Source organism: Stenella coeruleoalba (genome assembly GCF_951394435.1).
Source record: "Stenella coeruleoalba genome assembly, chromosome: 7".
In the NCBI taxonomy this organism is placed as follows: Eukaryota; Metazoa; Chordata; class Mammalia; order Artiodactyla; family Delphinidae; genus Stenella; species Stenella coeruleoalba.
This window is the reverse complement of record NC_137153.1, coordinates 74593032-74612228: the sequence shown is the minus strand read 5'-3', so window position 1 is coordinate 74612228 and position 19197 is coordinate 74593032. Positions and strand designations below refer to the sequence as shown.

Sequence of the window (19197 nt, the reverse complement as noted above, 5' to 3'; positions counted from 1 at the left end):
AGCTCAGTCAACGTTATACTACGCGGGAGATAGACGACATACTCAAAATGTCCAAATCAAGCATTGAAAATCATTTGCACCAGCTTGGTTATGTGAATCGCTTTGATGTTTGGGTTCCATATAAGCAAAAAAAAAACCCTCTTGACTGTATTTCCACATGCAATTCTCTACTTACATGTAATGAAAATGTTCCACTTTTAAAACAAATTGTGACAGGCAATGAGAAGTGGATACTGTACAATAATGTGGAACGGAAGAGATTGTGGGCAAGCGAAATGAAGCACCACCAACCACACCAAAGGCCAGTCTTCATCCAAAGAAGGTGATGTTTTGTATATGGTGGGATTGGAAGGGAGTCCTATATTATGAGCTCCTTCCAGAAAACCAGACAATTAATTTGAACAAGTACTGCTCCCAATTAGACCAACTGAAAGCAGCACTCAACGAAAAATGTCCAGAATTAGTCAATAGAAAACGCATAATCTTCCATCAGGATAACGCAAGACTGCATGTTTCTTTGATGACCAGGCAAAAACTGTTACAGCTTGGCTGAGAAGTTCTGATTCATCCGTTGTATTCACCAGACATTGCACCTTCGGATTTCCATTTATTTCGGTCTTTACAAAATTATCTTAATGGAAAAAATTTCAATTCCCAGGAAGACTGTAAAAGGCACCTGGAACAGTTCTTTGCTCAAAAAGATAAAAAGTTTTGGGAAGATGGAATTATGAAGTTGCCTGAAAAATGGCAGAAGGTAGTGGAACAAAAGGGTGAATACGTTGTTCAATAAAGTTCTTGGTGAAAATGAGAAATGTGTCTTTTATTTTTATTTAAAATACCGAAGGCACATTTTGGCCCACCCATTAAGTTCCTTTAGCTGAATCCCATTAAGGGAAATGTTGGGACATCCAAGACTCTTGGTTGTCAGAGCTAACACTGTAACTGTTTCCAAAAGCAAAATAACAACTAGAATTGTGTCCTTGATACAAGCAGAATGTGTCAGCCTCTCTCTACTTATCCTACAAATCAGCCCCTTTTCAGAGATGAAAATGTTTTAGATGCCAGCTGACTCTGCCTTCCATGTGGAGGGAGTAGTGTGATGGGACTGGATTGCACAGGTGTCTGGATCAGAAGAGCTGGCTTTAGTTCTGCCTTTGCTAGTTGCTAGTGGTGTGACCTTGAGCAAGTCATATCTCCCTCTCTGAACGTCAGTTTCTCCCAACATGGAGCTCAGGTAGAGCAAATGAGATACAGCACTTGAGAGCTGGATCTGTGAACTATGAAAAAATAAGGTTTTTTGGTATCTTTTGGCTCATAAGATTTTATTGTTACCTTTCCTAGCTGTTCTAATGAGAATCACTCAAGTCATGTTAGGGAAGAAGAAATTATTGTGAGCCTAGAAATTGACTAGAATTGGAATGGGAAAATCATCAGGAAGCAGGACTACTCTCCCCATCTCTCTGTCTCTCATAGGCTACCTTGTTTCTCTCTCATACACAGCGTTTCTACTTCTAACTGCACAGGCACTGTGGAGTACTCTGATAATGCACATGTTTCCCTCTCTGAATTTCTACTTATACCTAAGTGTTGTTACCTAGTTGGAGCTTTCTCTGCCTCAAGACTTTTCTGCATTAGTTCCCCATGGTTCCTGGCTTCATTTTCTCTGAGTTTCTAAGTTCAGATTTCCAAGAAAAGGACTATGATTGATCAGCTTCCCTTTGGGGTCCTTCATAAGTCAAAGGTAGTGGCCAGCCTATGACTTTTTTGCTGTGATGTCAGGCACCACCACTGGTCTATTCAGTTATGACCATGGTGCGGGGGCGGGGGGGTAGGTGAGGATATGGTATCACGATAAAAATGGCTACATATGGACAGGCAGGCACTAACTGAGATCTCTAGGAAGCACACTGGTTTGAGTACTTCTTTATAATCCATGCTTTAGCACTCTTATATATCTATCCTTTTGAGGTTTGTTACTATCATATTAAGTGTTATAGGGGACATATATGTCTAGGGATGTTGTCTTGAGGAATGGGTCCATGGTTTAAACGATACCCAGTCTAAAACAAAATCACCGCTCACTCAAATGAAGGACCAGAATCAGGTTTCATTCTTCTCTGCCCTTTATGATGTTGTGAAGTCATTGGGAACAGTCGCCATGACCTGCAGCCAAACATCCTTGCAAAGTCACTTGCAAGGGAGAACCTTACCAGTAAGTCAAGGTAGACCTCGTATGAAGTGGGAGACATAGGAGTGGGATTAAGTTTAAAACTAATTTTGAGGAAGGTGCTATGTTCCAGAATACTCAAAATGTCTCACTAACTTTGAAGTTCAGGTGTCATTCTGAAAAAATAAAGTAGCTATAAAGCCAATGGAGAAAACAGAAACCAGCAGTGATTCCTAAGGCCTGAGTCTCCACACCTGCAGTCTTGCTAATAATCTGATATCCAGGAATGGAAGAGAAAGAATACCAAGATTATTTCTAGAAACTTATTTCTAACCATTCCAAACAGCTTTGGCATTTCCTGTTAAGAAATGTTATTTATATCACCTTCCCTGAGTGTAGCATTTTTCACTGTCTGGTTTGTGACTCTGTTAGAAATATGGCAGACCTAGGAGTCCCAGAGGAATGAGGCCTCTGTCTCTTCATGTTGTGATGACACCAAACGCATGTAACCAAATCAACTAAAGTGAGGACTGGGTCATGTCAAGACACTAAGTTAATTTATTTAGTCGACTAACAGGCTGAATGCTCTGTGTGTCCAAGAATCTATTGGGTAATAAATCATCATTTTACTCTTTCGTACAATCTCTTTCATATGTTGACTCTTAGTCTTTTGGCTAACACAGCAACTTTATACTCTGGCTAAGACTAACTTCCTAGAACTCGAAAACTTGGTGATAATGTTATTTTTAGAGCATACTTTGGATTATTTAAGATAATTCATTGTTTTTTAGGCAAACAGACTGAGTGCCTCGATATGCCAGATATGGTACTAATTGCTAAGGAATCAGATGAGAGACACGGCCCCCACCCTTGAGGTACTTACAATCTGGACAAGGGGATAGACAGAAAATTTTAGGAAATAGTGGAAAAGTTCTGACTTAAGGTAGAGAGAGCACAACTTGCTCTAACGTGAATCTTTCCATTCATGGCTTACATTGCATGTAACTAACCTTAATTTCTAAGTAACATAATTCACAGGTGATGGGTTTTGGTGTCACTTGAGAGAGACGCAGGAAACTCCAAAGGCAGTGCTCTAAAAGAAACTGCAAAAATGCAGAAATGGCCAAAAGCACCAATGTGATGTCGCCTTTTATTAGTCCACAGAGGAGATGTAATTATTCTGCTAAGTCTTTGTTTGCTATTTGAGAGCAACAAATTAAACCCCACTAATCTACCTCGCTGGATAGTACCTACTGAACCTAAGAGGCTTCAATTATCAACAGCTTAATAAACTTACTAATCTGCATTAAATGAAATCCTTTGCAAAATCACATTGAAACAATGCTTAAGTCGTAATCAGCCTGCCTGGTATCTGTAGCCTGCTGTGGCTGAGCCCCAGAATGCACTGTGTAATCAAATTCCATGTTACTTAAATCTTAGAAAATTCCTAATAGTTGGTTGTGTTTGTGTGTGTTGTGTGTGTGTGTTTTGTCACATGAATTCATATAGTGCTTTTTTTAATCCAGAGAAAATTGACATTTAGGTATAAGTCAAGCAAGAATGTAATTTAGAACTGCTTAAATTCAACCACCTATACCATAAAAAGAAAGCTTAAAAAGAATGTTCTATCCTGCATACAGCAAGCCAGCATTCTGTGTAACAAGTCTTCATATGACACTTAAAGAATCCAAGGTTGTCATCATGTTATCAATCCAGACCACAGTCCCTTATGAGGTAATAAGAGAAGTATTCTTTAGGTTTGCAAAAGGAGAAACGGAGGCAATGGAATGCTTTGTCCCCAGTCATAGAAGGGAACACCAGCAGGCTACCATTTCATTCCTCTTTCTTTTTCTAAGCAGTCCAGGTAAGGGAGGACTGTTAGAACAGAATCACTAATTGAGTGGTTTAGGATTCACATAGATATTCTCCAAGTGATTTGTATTGATGTCTGGCACAGAAGCTCAAGTTGATAGTAACAATGCCGTGAGGAACTCATCAGTTAGTTCTTAAATGTTAAATAATGAGCAGTGCAGTACAGATGAGGGTAGGATTTGTGCACCTAAGAACAAGGAAAGGGAGCCATAAAATAAACTGAACAAAGCATTTCAGGATTTTGTCCTCAATTTTATGGACTAATTAATCATGTAAGCCTGTCCAGGGCACACACACGCAAATGCCAACTAAAATCTATCCATTTAGGATTCTGCTGGCACGGTTTTATTTTTTTAAGGTATAAAATGCAGAATTTTCTATCTGGGTAAAACAGAATCTAGCAAGGACTATCATTTAAAAGCTACCTAGGTAGTAAAAGTTCTGATCCTCTCTATTATTTTGAATTATGCTGACTAGAATTATTTTTCAGATCATCTTCATCAGCCTGTAGTTTCTAAGACTTGAAAATTTTTGAGCAGAGGGAAGGTGTAACATGTCTAAATTCAGTGGTAAAATATAATTGATGGGCAATTATACTGTTTAACAAATGGCTGAATTTAAATAATGACATCTACTGACATTAAGAAAAGACTACATACCCCCAAAATAGCATTTGACAATCCAGAACTTTTCTAAGATTTTTATCCTTAGACTACAGAATATTAATTTGAAGGTCCAAGCATTCAAGAGTGATCTATGAACCCATTGTCCTTAAAATGCACTAGCAAGCTATAATGCCAACAAAAGGAAGGGTGGAGATGAATTACATTTTTATATATTTCTCCCTTTTCAGTGCTTTCCAGCATGTTTTTGTAATATAGAACTGGTAAAAGTAGAACTTGGTGTGTGCCTACCAGATTCCAACAGAAAAAAGTGTGTGTGTGTGTTTCTGTGCACAAACACCGTGTGTATGGGCATGTGATCAGTGTAATCAGTCAACTCAGTGGCAATGCTTTAAGTCTGACAGTTATATTTTGCTAATATTTTAAGGTTTGACAGTTCATGTTAAGGTTCTGGTGCAGAACGTGTTAGGAAAATAGAGAGCAATGAATATCTAAAAGAACGTTCCACCTGCAGCTGAACAATCTATTTTCTTGGTAACTTTATATTATTTTAACAAAGGTTTATTGAGGTACCAGGCACTTGGGGTTCAAGAAGAAGAGAGATGCGTATCAAAACTACAATGAGATTATCATCTCACACCGGTCAGAATGGCCATCATCAAAAAATCTAGAAACAATAAATGCTGGAGAGGGTGTGGAGAAAAGGGAACCCTCTTGCACTGTTGGTGGGAATGTAAATTGATACAGCCACTATGGAGAACAGTATGGAGGTTCCTCAAAAAACTACAGATAGAACTACCATACGACCCAGGAATCCCACTACTGGGCATATACCCTGAGAAAACCATAATTCAAAAAGAGTCATGGGGCTTCCCTGGTGGCGCAGTGGTTGGGAGTCCGCCTGCCGATGCAGGGGACGTGGGTTCGTGCCCCGGTCCGGGAGGATCCCGCGTGCCGCGGAGCGGCTGGGCCCGTGAGCCATGGCCGATGAGCCTGTGCGTCCGGAGCCTGTGCTCCGCAGCGGGAGAGGCCACAGCAGTGAGAGGCCCGCGTACAGCAAAAAAAAAAAAAAAAAAAAAAGAGTCATGTACCACAATGTTCATTGCAGCTCTGTTTACAATAGCCAGGACATGGAAGCAACCTAAGTGTCCATCAACAGATGAATGGATAAAGAAGATGTGGCACATATATATACAATGGAATATTACTCAGCCATAAAAAGAAATGAAATTGAGTTATTTGTACTGAGGTGGATGGATCTAGAGTCTGTCATACAGAGTAAAGTAAGTCAGAAAGAGAAAAACAAATACCGTATGCTAACACGTATATATGGAATCTAAGAAAAAAAAAAAAAAGGTCATGAAGAACCTAGGGTTAAGACGGGAATAAAGACACAGACCTACTAGAGAATGGACTTGAGGATATGGGGAGGGAGAAGGGTAAGCTGTGACAAAGTGAGAGAGTAGCATGGACATATATACACTACCAAATGTAAAATAGCTAGCTAGTGGGAAGCAGCTGCATAGCACAGGGAGATCAGCTCGGTGCTTTGTGACCACCTAGAGGGGTGGGAGGGAGGGAGACACAAGAGGGAAGAGATATGGGAACATATGTATATGTATAACTGATTCACTTTGTTATAAAGCAGAAATTAACACCATTGTAAAGCAATTATACTCCAATAAAGATGTTAAAAAGAAAGGAAGGAAGGAAGAAAGAAAAGAAAGGAAAGAAGAAAGAAGGAAGGTAAAAACGTAAATAGATGTGGTCCCTTCCCTACGTGAGCCTGAGGACATAGGCTAGCTGCACATTGTTAATCAGGACAGAAGGTGTTAATGGGCCAGGGAAGAACAAAGTATAGGGAAGCTCAAGGAAGGAAACAAACACTTTCACTATAGAGTTGGAAACAGGGGAAATAAGAGAAGAAAGAAAAATTTGAGCTGAATCTTAAAAAGTGTAGAGTTATGCGAACAGGTAATTAAATTGAAACCACCTCCCTGAAACTATGGAAATAGGGAAGGACAAAAGTTATGTAACTCAGCAAAATGCAACCAAAATCATTTAAGTGCCTACTGTATGCTAGGAATGCCAGATATGTGCCAGACCCAGCTCAAATACCTGTCCTGTCCAAAGTTGATCCTTCCCACATCTGAGCACCCTGTCAGTCAGTCTCAACTTGTCTCATGTCCCTGAAGCTATTCTCATTCCTACATTCTGCTTCCTAGCTGTGTGACATTGAACTAGATGGTTAAACTCTATTATCTGGTGTCCTTACCTGCAAAATGAGCATAATAAAAGCACTTAACTTCACAGGTTTGTTATGAGGATCAGATTAGTTGATGATATATGATAATAATTAGACCAGTGTATGCATACTTCCGGTAAGGGCTATAAACCTGTTTGCTGTTATTGCTATTATTAAATGTTATTGTAATCTTTCATTCGTCTGATTGATTTCCCTGCAGAACAGTGCTTTTCCCCTGTGGGTCTTATTAAAATGCAGATGCAGATTCGGTAGGTCTGGGGTGGGGCCTAAGAATCTGCATTTCTGACAGGTTCCCTGATGCTGCTGGTCCATGGACGACTCATCGAGTAGTGCCTTATGGTACACAAACTGATGCTGGCCCACGAGCTGTTTGTGAATGATGAGAGAAGAGCAAAATTGAGAGTAAACATCTGGAAACTTTTAGAGCCACTGCCACAAAATCCAAGTGCCTAATCAATTCATGGCATTTTACAAAACTATGAGTTTGTAACAGATCGAAAAAAGTTTTTAAAATGGTCCTTCACCACAAATCATTTGAGAAACTTTGCTCTAGAACACAGCATAAACTTAAAAACAGATAAGAGGTCTTTGTAAAGTTTTGTACCACCTCATCAACTAAAAGAACTTTGTACAAGGTTGGTGTTCAACAGATATTCTTGAATGCTTGTGAGAATTCATTTTAAAATAAGGGACTACAACTCTGACTGCCCATTTTCAAATTCTCCATGTAATGGCTGGAGTCAGAGCTCCAGGTAGCATCAACTTTAATGAAGTACAGTTAGCAGTTGTACAACTAAGCTTCTGTTTACATCTTATGCTTAATGATTGTTTAAAGACTTCTGTGTTAGAACTGTAAGCACAGGAAGGTGTTTTCTCTACTTGGTTCTCTCCTGTGAAATATTAGATTTGTACATTTGAAGAAATACATGCCCACGTTCATAATAACTGACTTTTAAATAACATTAGGATCTGAAGAGAGACAGAACACATACACACGTATGTTAATGTGAGTCTCATATTTCATCCTTGTTCTTCATCTACTATGGTCTCAGGTAGAGCAGTATTTAACAGTAGTATACATATCAGTATGTCAAAGAAAAAAGTAAAAGGGAAAAGAAATACCTGTTTGAACAAAAGAAATATATTATTATTTTGTGTGTGTATGAGTGAAAGTCAGTATTACAGTATATTTTATGACTTTACCTGTAGTGGCAGTTTTAATGACTGGTTACAGACAGTATTCTAATGAAAGGGATCGCATCCCAGAGTCAGGAATTTCATTTGAGTGTGTGTATTTATGATTTTCCTTTGCAGTTATCTCACCAGCTAGAAACAAGGTGTCATTCACCAGAAGAACTTACTTAGTTTTCTACTAAATATTGGAGAGAGGACCTAAGATCTCTAGCAAACTTAGGGTTTGAAGTTTAAGTTAATAGATGAATCAGGATACTTGGTCTCTGCTCCATGATTTTCCAGTGATTAACATCTTTACTAATGACTTCCAAAATCATTATCTACTTATCTCTCATGTGCCAAACAGGAAATAAAATAAACTACATTATCTTAAAATAAACTACATTATCAAATTAAACAAATCTGTGTTACGAAAACTTACATTCGAAATGAGGACATCAGATGATCCACAACCCCCTCCACCCAGGTCATGAGTGTTATTTGTATCCCCTCAAAAAGTAGTATTCAAATTAAAGAGTAAATTCTGTCGTGACATTTTTACTCTTCCATCTCTTTTATGTGGAGAAGTTGCAGATCTGAAAGAAGGCTGGTATGGCTGGAGGTAGTGAGTTGGGATGTGACTGTGCAAGGCCTCTGAGGCCTGCTAAGGAATCTCGATTTTATTCTGGGAGTCACTGAGTGATTTAGAGTAAGGGAGATGGAATGCCACGAGCTAATACATCATTTTAAATGATCATCAGTAAAACTATTCTATATGATACTGCTATGATGGATACATGATATTATGCATTTGGCAAAACCATAGAACTGTACAACACAGAGAGTGAACCCTGATGTAAACTGTGGATTTTAGTTAATGGAAATATATCAGTATCGGGTCGTCATTTGGAATAGATGTAGCACAGCAGTGCAAGCAATTAAATAATATGGGAAACCATGGGGATAAGTGGAGGGAGGGGATATTTGAGAACTCTTTGTACTTCTGGTCAATTTTTCTTTAAACCTAAAACTTCTCTAAGAAATAAAGTCTATTAATTAAGAAAAAAATGATCACTCTTGTTGCTGGGTGGAGAATGAATTAAAGGGACCAATTAGAAAGCCAGCACAGTCCATTTTTAAAAATAGCTTTACTAATATAGCTTCCTTCAGAAGAATTTTGCTATCAGAATATCATTTTGGCATCAAATATCCAAAGAATGGAATTCTTTACATCAGAGTAAGGGTGAGGTGGTAAGAAAACAGGAGGAAAATATCATGTTGCCATCCAATGGAATACAACTTGAAAACTAAATCTATATTTTTGCACTACCTACTAACATTTTTTACACCTACTTCTGAATTTTTGTTCATTTCTATGTGCATCAAATTTAAATTAATATATTTAAAGAAAGCTAATAAATGTATTAGTATCTTCCAGGACCTGAAATCTTTCAGATAAATTTTTTGTATTAACATACTAAGGTAAGAATAAATCAAAAAGATATAGGCTTTGGTAGGGAGTATGTAAGGAAAGGCATAGACAATATATATGGAAGCTAATAACCTTGAACCACTTTAAAACTGTCACATTAGTACAACATAACCAGAGGCTGAATTTATGTGGATGGCTTTATTTTCTACCTAAAAATCTAGTAATTTGACAGAGAAAGATGACTATCAGACAGAAATACATTTATGCTGCATTACCTTAATACCTAATAATTTTTCATTTCCAGAGAGAGAGAGGAATAGCTTTACAGCTACATCGCTGGACCTATCTGCTTATAACTTACTTCTGATGATAAAAATGGTATTGATTTGGCCTCAGTTTCTCCAGTTAAGTAATTCTTGATTGTTAGGTTAAAAAAAAATTACAAATCATGGGCAGACTCTGCATATTCTGACCAGAATGACCATCAAGATTTGATTTATCATTTGGTTGGGAATCAGGGCAAGAGAACACCAAGTTCTGGTCTTGAAAACTCTCTCGATAGCAGAAATAGAAATGTCAAGTTATTAATTAATTGCAGTAATGTCTTAATAATACTTGAAGTCTTATTGAAACAGAATTAGGACTTGACACGTGTGCCAGATTGCTAAACCAGGGGCATTCTTAAGAATGGTTGGGGGCTTCCCTGGTGGCGCAGTGGTTGGGAGTCCACCTGCCGATGCAGGGGATACGGGTTTGTGCCCCAGTCCGGGAGGATCCCACATGCCGCAGAGCGGCTGGGCCCGTGAGCCGTGGCCGCTGGGCCTGCGCGTCCGGAGCCTGTGCTCTGCAGCGGGAGAGGCCACAGCAGTGAGAAGCCCGCGTACCGCGCAAAAAAAAAAAGAATGGTTGGGGAGAATTCTTTCAGGGATTACTTATTAATTCAAATCTCCTTATGTGCTTTGTGCTCAGTAAGCACAAAACTGTGTGCTCTGCTACATTTTCATTTGTTGTCAAAAGAATAGTGGTTTCACGAATTTGTAAAAATTAAAATACCCTCTTATTTTTTATTATTTTTTTAATTTATTTAAACTTTTTTTTTTAATTATTATTATTTTTTTAATTTATTTTGGCTGTGCTGGGTCTTCGTTTCTGTGCGAGGACTTTCTCCAGTTGTGGCAAGTGGGGGCCACTCTTCATCACGGTGCGCGGGCCTCTCACTATCGCGGCCTCTCTTGTTGCAGAGCACAGGCTCCAGATGCACAGGCTCAGTAGTTGTGGCTCACGGGCTTAGTTGTTCTGCGGCATGTGGGATCCTCCCAGACCAGGGCTCGAACTCGTGTCCCCTGCATTAGCAGGCAGATTCTCAACCACTGCGCCACCAGAGAAGCCCCTACCCTCTTATTTTAAAAAAAAAAAAAAAAAAAAAACAAACCTCTACATCTATTTTGTACACATTAATGAGGAGCTAATGACAAAGCTGTCAGGTTCTGATTCCCAGAATCCTCAGCTCTGAGAGCTGGGGTTGACCATGAGATCACCAAGATTAAGTCCTCCCCCAAGTTTACACGACTAGGTGTCAACAAGACATGGCTAGGATGCATATTTTGGGACCCCCTAATCAGTCATGCTTCCACTAGGCTCTGCCTTTGAATGGATAAAGAAAATCAGGATTTCAGAAATAAAATCCTGCACCAAATTTAAGCCTATACTTTGTGAGGATAAAGAGTTTGAACTGAACTAATCACTCATTGATTAAGATGAGTCTGTTTCTGTACCCAAAATACTTTAAGGTAATTAGGACTGATGATAAAGAAACTAAAAATAATAAAAATGAGAGAGAGAGAGAGAGAGAGACATTGATTTCCTAAGTAGTTAATCCTCATATGAGAACTCTATTACAAATAAAAGTACAGCTACTTATCCATTGTCCCCTTCTTCTTAGCATCTTCATCCTTCCAGGGCAAAAGAGGCAAACAAAATAAAAATCAGCCTCTGAATCTATGATATCATTTGTCACATAAACTCCACGTTTCAACATAACATAGAATGTTCCAATTTCATGACTCAGCACATTTCTTTGGTCCCTGACAAAATCAGAATGATGCGGGAATGAATTGTGAAAGCTAAACAGAATTAAGGACTTAAAGGATGACATTACATTGCCCCAGCTCCACAATTACTTGACAGAAAAGAAGGTTGTATTTCCCATGTATGCAGCCTCCAGGAATATAAAAAGCCCTCCTGGTGACTTGCTCTATGCTGGCATTGTCACACTGTTGCTGCTTTCTAACAAATGATCCATCATTTTAAACTTTCTAGCTCTTGAATATGTCAAATCTCAGTCTTATAATTTTGTTAGTCATAATTTTGTCTTTCATTTCCTCCTTCTCTGGGTGAAGTTTATCCTACTATTATCTTCTTAAGATGTACACCGGTTTTATAGAGCTGGCTCCAATGTAGGTATGTTTTTTGGTCAATGAAGGCAGTGAAGTCGCTAAAAGTATGTGTGGAGCTTTTAAGTTTTTATGTCACCGTGTATGGAAATAGCTATTATATTCAAACAGATGTCTAATCCTTGATCATAATTAGGATACTTTTGAAATAGAAGCCTATGTCCTCATTTCAATTTTTCAGCAGTCTTTTAGGCTTGATGAAGTGTGTATATCTTTATTAAGATCATAATGATTAAAATGCACCTATCCCACCACAAAGAAGAAAAAGATGACTCAGCATTCCTAAGGTTAGTCATAGAATATAGAGGATGCAGGGTTCTCTGTACCCACTGTACCCTATGGAAGCACAAGGGCTTTGGCTCTATCAGGCTAAGCCAATAGCTGATGTACAACTTAGGAATGAGACTAAACCTCTGTAGACCCCAGTTTTTAATTTGCGTAATGGAATTTTATAATACCTACCTTACAGAGTTATTGTGAGTATTGCATAAAATACTATGTTTGGAAGCATTTGTGAACTGTAGAATACTTTATAAATGTAATATATTATTGCCAAGAAATAATTAACTGATTCATAATGAAGAAACAATTTTCCAAAGAAACATGAAATATATTTTTAAATTGTTTACAAATATTCTATGAGGTTAACATTCGTATATATTCATAGTACATCTATATAAAATTCTGCCTGTATTCAAGTGTAATTTACACAGTATGACCTACTGAAAAAAGATGTTTCAGTTATAATTATAAAGCATAGTTTATTGAATTTTTTGCAAATCTAGTGATAAAAATATAATCTAATTTAACTTTATGTTAAGGTGTATATGATTTAAGTTTAGGGGCTATAAGGATTTTAGTACAAATAATTTGTATAATAATTTATATACTAATTATAGTAATTAAAATAATTTAGTATAAATAACCCACAAAGAATTATTCCCCAAAGATGACTAACTAGGAATGAGAAATTGATATTTCTGCAGAAACAATGTTAAAAATAGAAAAGGAGAGTGTCCTAGGCAAGGCTATGAAACTCTAGTTACGCCATGATAGACCCAGAGTACTGTGTGTTTGCGGCAGAAATTGGCAGTGGGTGATTGTAAATCTTGAAATGAAAACAAATAATTATAAAATTATATGATTTTTCTCCTAATGGAAGTGTGAGCAAGGTATGGAAGTGGATCGGTAGTTGTGGTGATTCATTTTGTCTGGCAGTGGCCAGCCGAGCTTGTCAAAGAATACAATATTTTGTGCAGAGTTAGGAAGAACAAACAGGTGTTTACTAAGTACAGAAGGAGGAACCTAGCATTCCAGGCAAATGGGACAGCATATTCAAAGGTTGAGGAGTATGGCACAGCATGGTGCATTAGGGAAAGAATCAATAATCTAGTGTACTGGAGCATAATGTGTTTAAAGATTTAGAGGGAGATTGAGAGATTTGAACAGATAGTTTCAGAGGCAGATCCTGAAAGGTTTTAAATACTGAACTGATCTGATCTTGTTGGGGTTGGGGAGCCAAAGAAGGGTATTGACCGGGGGTGTCCTGATTGACTGTTTTAGGAAAACCATGTTGGTGGTATTATGCTCCAGAGGCAGCTGGCTTTGTCATGTTCCTCTGGCATTGTTTTACTTTATAGGTCAAGGGCAATTCTGAATATTAGAGAACACAATACATCTACTTTCATGCATTAGAATAAAAACAAGGAGCCAAAGGGACATTTAAGAGGAATTGGTCCTGTGTTTCCCAAACTTCATTTGCTTACGTGGTACCATCATTATCTACAAATCATTTTTAATCTAATTTATTAAATTTTTTGATGGATTCATTTTTTCATAACTCCACAAAAGAAAATGTATGTCACCAAGCAATAATATTTATTAAATTACAGGTTTAGCCATTGCTTAAATATTATATATTATTATAAATCCAACTGTTAAAAGAAAAATGCATCTGGGTACCACCTTTAGGGAACACAGGTCCATCTGATGTCATCATCTTACAGGTGAGGAATTGATGTACAAGTAAATCAAATGTTGTCCCTAAGTCACCTGTGTATGCTGACCACATCCCAAACACAGTTCTAGGTGCTGGGGTGACAGCAGTAACAAAATAAAATCACTGCCCTCAGGAGCTTACACTCTAGTGGGGGAAATAGACAAAAAATAAATACGTGAACACGTGGCATAATGCTAGGTAATGTGAAGAGCTGTGAGGAAAAGAGAGGGAAGTTACAGAGTAGAGAATGATGACACAGGTTTGCCTTCAGATGGGGTGTCTGGGCCTGTCAGTGTTCCTAATGTGCTGATGGAGCAAGTTGTGGGCAATCTGAGGATGGAGCTGTCCAGGTAGAGGGAACAACAGAAGCAAAAGTACCTGAGAACTTGCCTGACATGCTTAAGGAAGAGCCAAGACAAGCTAGTGGTGGTGCCATGGAAACCTGGTTTTTAGGACCATCACCCCCCGACCCTGCTGCCCCATCAGACATACCGCCTTTCTCTACAGCAAGGGCTGACCAGTACACACCAGTTCCAGCCCACTGCCTGTTTTATCGGAATGCAGCAATGCTCATTTGTTTATATCTGGCCTATGAGCGCTTTTGTGCTGCAACAGCAGAGTTGAATGTTGTGATGGAGGCCATGTGACCCACAGAGAGCCTAAATTATTTACCATCTGGCACTTTACAGAAAATGTTCACTGACCCCTCCTCTATATCATGCTCTTGTTGTCATTGTTGTTATTAAATGTGGACATCACAGAAAGGAATGCTTTGGACATCTTTATAAAAATGAATACAAATCATCCATGTCAAAGTCTAGTTTCTACTTGTAGAAAATCTGATTTCATTTTTTAAAATTGAGTTGTGTACTAGTGGGAACTTCTTAGTATAGTCTATTCAAGTGTGATCTTTTTTTCTTAACGATGAATTGGAAGAATAAGGTAATCTGGGCTTCCCTGGTGGCGCAGTGGTTGAGAGTCCGCCTGCCGATGCAGGGGACACGGGTTCGTGCCCCGGTCTGGGAAGATCCACATGCCGCGGAGCGGCTGGGCCCGTGAGCCATGGCCACTGGGCCTGCGCATCCGGAGCCTGTGCTCCGCAACGGGAGAGGCCACAACAGTGAGAGGCCCGCGTACCGCAAAAAAAAAAAAAAAAAAAAGAATAAGGTAATCTGCCATTACATGAAGATAGGAGTGAAGAATAACCATAGTTCGCATTACACTGTGGTTTCCTCTTGTTAGTATTCAAAGTATATTCTTTCTAAACTACATCTGAAACAAGATGATGATATATCCTGTCAGGAGTTGGAGTTGCATTGTTGGGTAATGCATAGGAGTTTAAAAGATCTGTGTGGACAGTGTGGCCCAGAGCTACAAGTTTCTTTGGAACTAATTACCTTCTTAAATCAAAGAGTCCTGAAGATCATCTGTGACCTCATATGAAAGAGATGCTGTGCTGATTTTACCTCAGGCTTCCTTGTTCACATAGGCATAGAATGCTCGTGGTTCTGGTGACAGTATTTTTGTCTTTGGTGTAAAGTTCATAGAAGGTGCCTCATATTCTTTTCCCTTATCAAATATTTCTCTCTGGGAAGGAAAAATAAGCAAAAAGAAAAACAGCAACAAAAAATGAGTAAGACTAGCGAGAATAAGGCTAAAAAAAATCATGGGCAATATTTAAAAGACTCAGTATGGATCTGATTGAACTCAAGATTTAAAGTAAATCAGATGAGGAACTGAAGTGAAGAAGGAAGTGAGAAAGCTGGATTTTTCAAATATTTCTTAAACTACTAGGTCAGTATCTCTCAGATGCCTGCCTGTCAGCCAGCCCCCCCACCCCCATCCCGGTCTTCTTCCATCTCCTCCTCCTCTTCTCTGTTCCCTTCCCTGCTCCGCTCGCTCACTCTCTCCTGCCTTTATACCCTAGGAAACTCACCCTGTACATTATAGAACGTCCCTTTCCAAATATTACCCACTGAGCCCTCTCTTTTAACTGAGCTCTTCGTAAGTCACTTCCTGAACTACTCTTTCCTAGTGACTTCCCATTATCATAAGGTCGAGCTTAACAGCTGGAAAAAAAATCTGGAAACCTTCTGACCACATAGAATATAGTTTCATGAGTATAAATATATGGTTACAGAAGAAAACTTTGGAAAATATAAAAAAGCAAGAGGAAGAAAATAAAAATTAGCTACAGTTTCCACTTTAGTATATTCCCAGTTATCTCTGTATCTATTTAAAATTTGTAATTGTTCTCTACTTACAATTTGGTCCTGCTTTTCTCACATAACAATGTGAAAATGTTTATTTCTCTTTGTAATTAAATAGCCTTCTGAAACCTGATTGTGGTCATCAAACAGCATGAACCATAGTTTAATTAGCCTCCCATTAATTTTCTTTTTTTTCCAGTTTTTCTGAATTATAAATAATGCTGCGGTGAACATCTTTGTGTGCTCACATCTCTGTTGATTCCCTAAGAATAAATGCATAGGAGTGTTACAGCTGCATAGAAGGATGGGTATCCTCATTATTAAGGCCATCACTACGTATTATTCTGCAGCCAACTTCTGAAGACTGTCAAAGGGACTTCTCCATCTCATGTTTAATGCTAACACTCAGTCTGATGATGATTCATTTGCATTTTGCTTATTGTAATGTTTCCTCACTTGAAAGTCACTAAGTAGTTTGTTGCCCCTTGTCTCCGGGGAAACCTTGGTAAGTGAGAGGCCAGAAGATGGGGGAGTTTGAAAGAGATCCATCCTGGAAACAGCAGAGAGGCAGGGAGAAGGCTGTGGATCTGATCCAAGCTAGAAATAAGTCACCCAGTTCCCACTGTGACTCTCAGGGAGTGCCCACATAACACATACTAGGTGCTTTGACAGGAGATTGTGGGAAAATGAAGCTCAAAACGACACTGCCCTCAGAGGTTCACAGCCCACAGAGTTGATGATGAACACACCTCTCAGCTCTGACTTCCATCTGCAAGAAAAGTCTTTTGGAGATGAAGTGTTCACATAGTCACTTCTTTAAAAGTATTTTTGCCTTTTGTTGAAAGTTGAGCTCTCTTCTTCCCCAGTTCGTTCACTTATCTAGCTAAGAACTACTATTATCTAAAAAACTTATTCTTGGAAGATATTTGAAAGAGCCCTTTTGTGTTGTGTGAGCCAAAACCTCTAAGTTGCCCTCCACCCGCCCCAGATAAACACATCACAATGCCACTGCTTTCAGCCTGCATCCATGTGCTGTAATAGTCCCAGCTCATCTTTTTTTAATAGGGGAACAGGGGAGTGTAGGTTTCTAGTCACACATTTACAGTAGTGGGGGAGGGGCTGCAGGATAAGAAGTGTGATCAGTTTTATTATTATTATTTATTGACATCTCAGAAGTTGTGGAAGGTTACTGACAGACCCCAACTTTATTCTCCTTGGGCTCACATTCAGGGACCCAGCTATCCTTTTGAAACATTCAGAGTTTTTAGCAGTTCCTCTTTAAAGAAATGCTATCATTCCATCCTTTGGGAAGGAATGAACAATGCCGCTTGTGTGTTCAAACCACTCGGAGCATTAATATACTGTTTCTTTAGAAGGATTTGCTTTCCAAAGTTGAACTTTTCAGAACTCAGAACACCTTATCACACTTTCACAAGCCTTCTCTCTGAAAATGGAAAAAGAAAAGGGGGGAGAGCCTGTCAGGACTTGTGCCAGTTAAATCCGATCTCTCCGGGGATTTGTTTTTCTTCTGGCGTCAGATTAGATGTTCAAATCAAGCAGTGTTTGAGGGCTGCGAGGGAATGTCCATGGGATTCTTAGTGAGGCTAATCCCAAAGCAGCACATTCCAAGGGGCTAATCTGCCCAAATTCATTGCTTACTTGAAACGTCTCTTGGGGGAAGAGCCGGGCAAGTGACTTTTTTTCCAGTGGGCGGTCATAAGAGCATTATTAACGGGATGACCAGCCCCAGACACAGCAAAATGAAAGCAACAAGAGCCGCTCGTGGGACTGCCTTTGCCACCACCCAGAGTCAATGCTCAGGTAAAATGATTTCAGCTCATTTTCTTCTTGTTCAACTTCCCAATACTGGATCTGGGGATCTAGAGGAAGACCCAGGGAATGCCAGGGAGATGTTGAGGGAAAGCAAAAGGTAAAAATGAACACAGGCATTCAGTACCTTGGGGTCTTTGGTGTTTTGTTCTGATTAGGGCAGAGTGTACCTTTTAAACCTGAGAGTCTCAAAATGAGGGATGTAGTAAAGTTTTGCTTTATTTGTTCCTATAAAGTTAGTGGACTCCTTTTTTTCTAATTTTGCAATTACTGGACTGGATTGGTGTCCTGTTAAGTTGCCCTGCTAAAGGGTAGATTGCAGTAGCAGTTTCTGAGACTTTCTGTAGACAGATTTAATACATACTCTGTGTAAGTACTTGTAAATCATTGTTGCGCGGAGAAGGTCTTAATTCTGTAGCTAATGGGGAGTGGGTGGTAAGAAGAGTCAAAGAAGTTTGAGAGACTAACGTTTGTAGCAGAGTCTTTGTGAAAAAGAGTTGAAACCTGGTTAAATGAAACAATATTTTTTTCTTTTTTCAGTTCCAATTATTTTGATGCTTTATTGACTGTATATTTGACTTTCAAAATTCATACGTACTTTATTCTTTGAGAGTTATTATTATACTTTTCTTGAAATGTGAATGTCCTCATTTTTGTTTTGAATAAGATGTCCTTTAATTATTAGCCTTTGAAAAACAGTTCCCTATTACACATCACACATGACTGATAATGCAGAAAGACAAGAAAGAAAATAGCCCTTCACAAACTCAGTCATGGTGATGTGACTGTTCTACCTTTAGAAAAGTGATTTTCTAAGAGCTGATAGAAGCCACCTTTTCTAAGAGTACATGAGCCCTCCAAAGCATGTTTAGAAAGAAGAGATTTTAAGGCATGCTGCTGAAGTTTTGCGTTAGAAGAGAATTAAAGGGTCAGCTGGAAATATGGCATGTCAAAACTGCTTCATTCTTTCTAACAATAAGGTTAGCCATTCTGTGCTAACTTAGCTGGATGTTGCAACCAAGTATAAAGCTTCACACAGAGTAGTTCAAAGCCTTTGAACAAAAGAAAAGGGAATTAGTTTAGGGAACAAGTTAAATCATGATTATACATCAAATATGCCTTCTCCAAGAAAATGATTTTAAAAATCTAATATCCATCCACACTGAAGACTG

At 38.8% G+C, this 19197-nt stretch overlaps 1 protein-coding gene across 11 annotated transcripts in view; it reads left to right on the top strand.

Moving 5' to 3' along the window:
• TRPM3 (transient receptor potential cation channel subfamily M member 3) overlaps positions 1-19197 on the top strand; it is a 1004761-nt gene that overhangs the window by 710775 nt on the left and 274789 nt on the right. Inside the window, exon 1 of one of the 11 annotated variants that reach the window (XM_079927591.1) lies at positions 17971-18016. The exons of the other annotated variants lie outside the window; for them this stretch is intronic. The gene's annotated coding sequence lies outside the window, so the exon portion shown is untranslated. Of the gene's footprint in view, positions 1-17970; positions 18017-19197 lie in introns of those variants that run through there. 11 annotated transcript variants of the gene reach the window in all.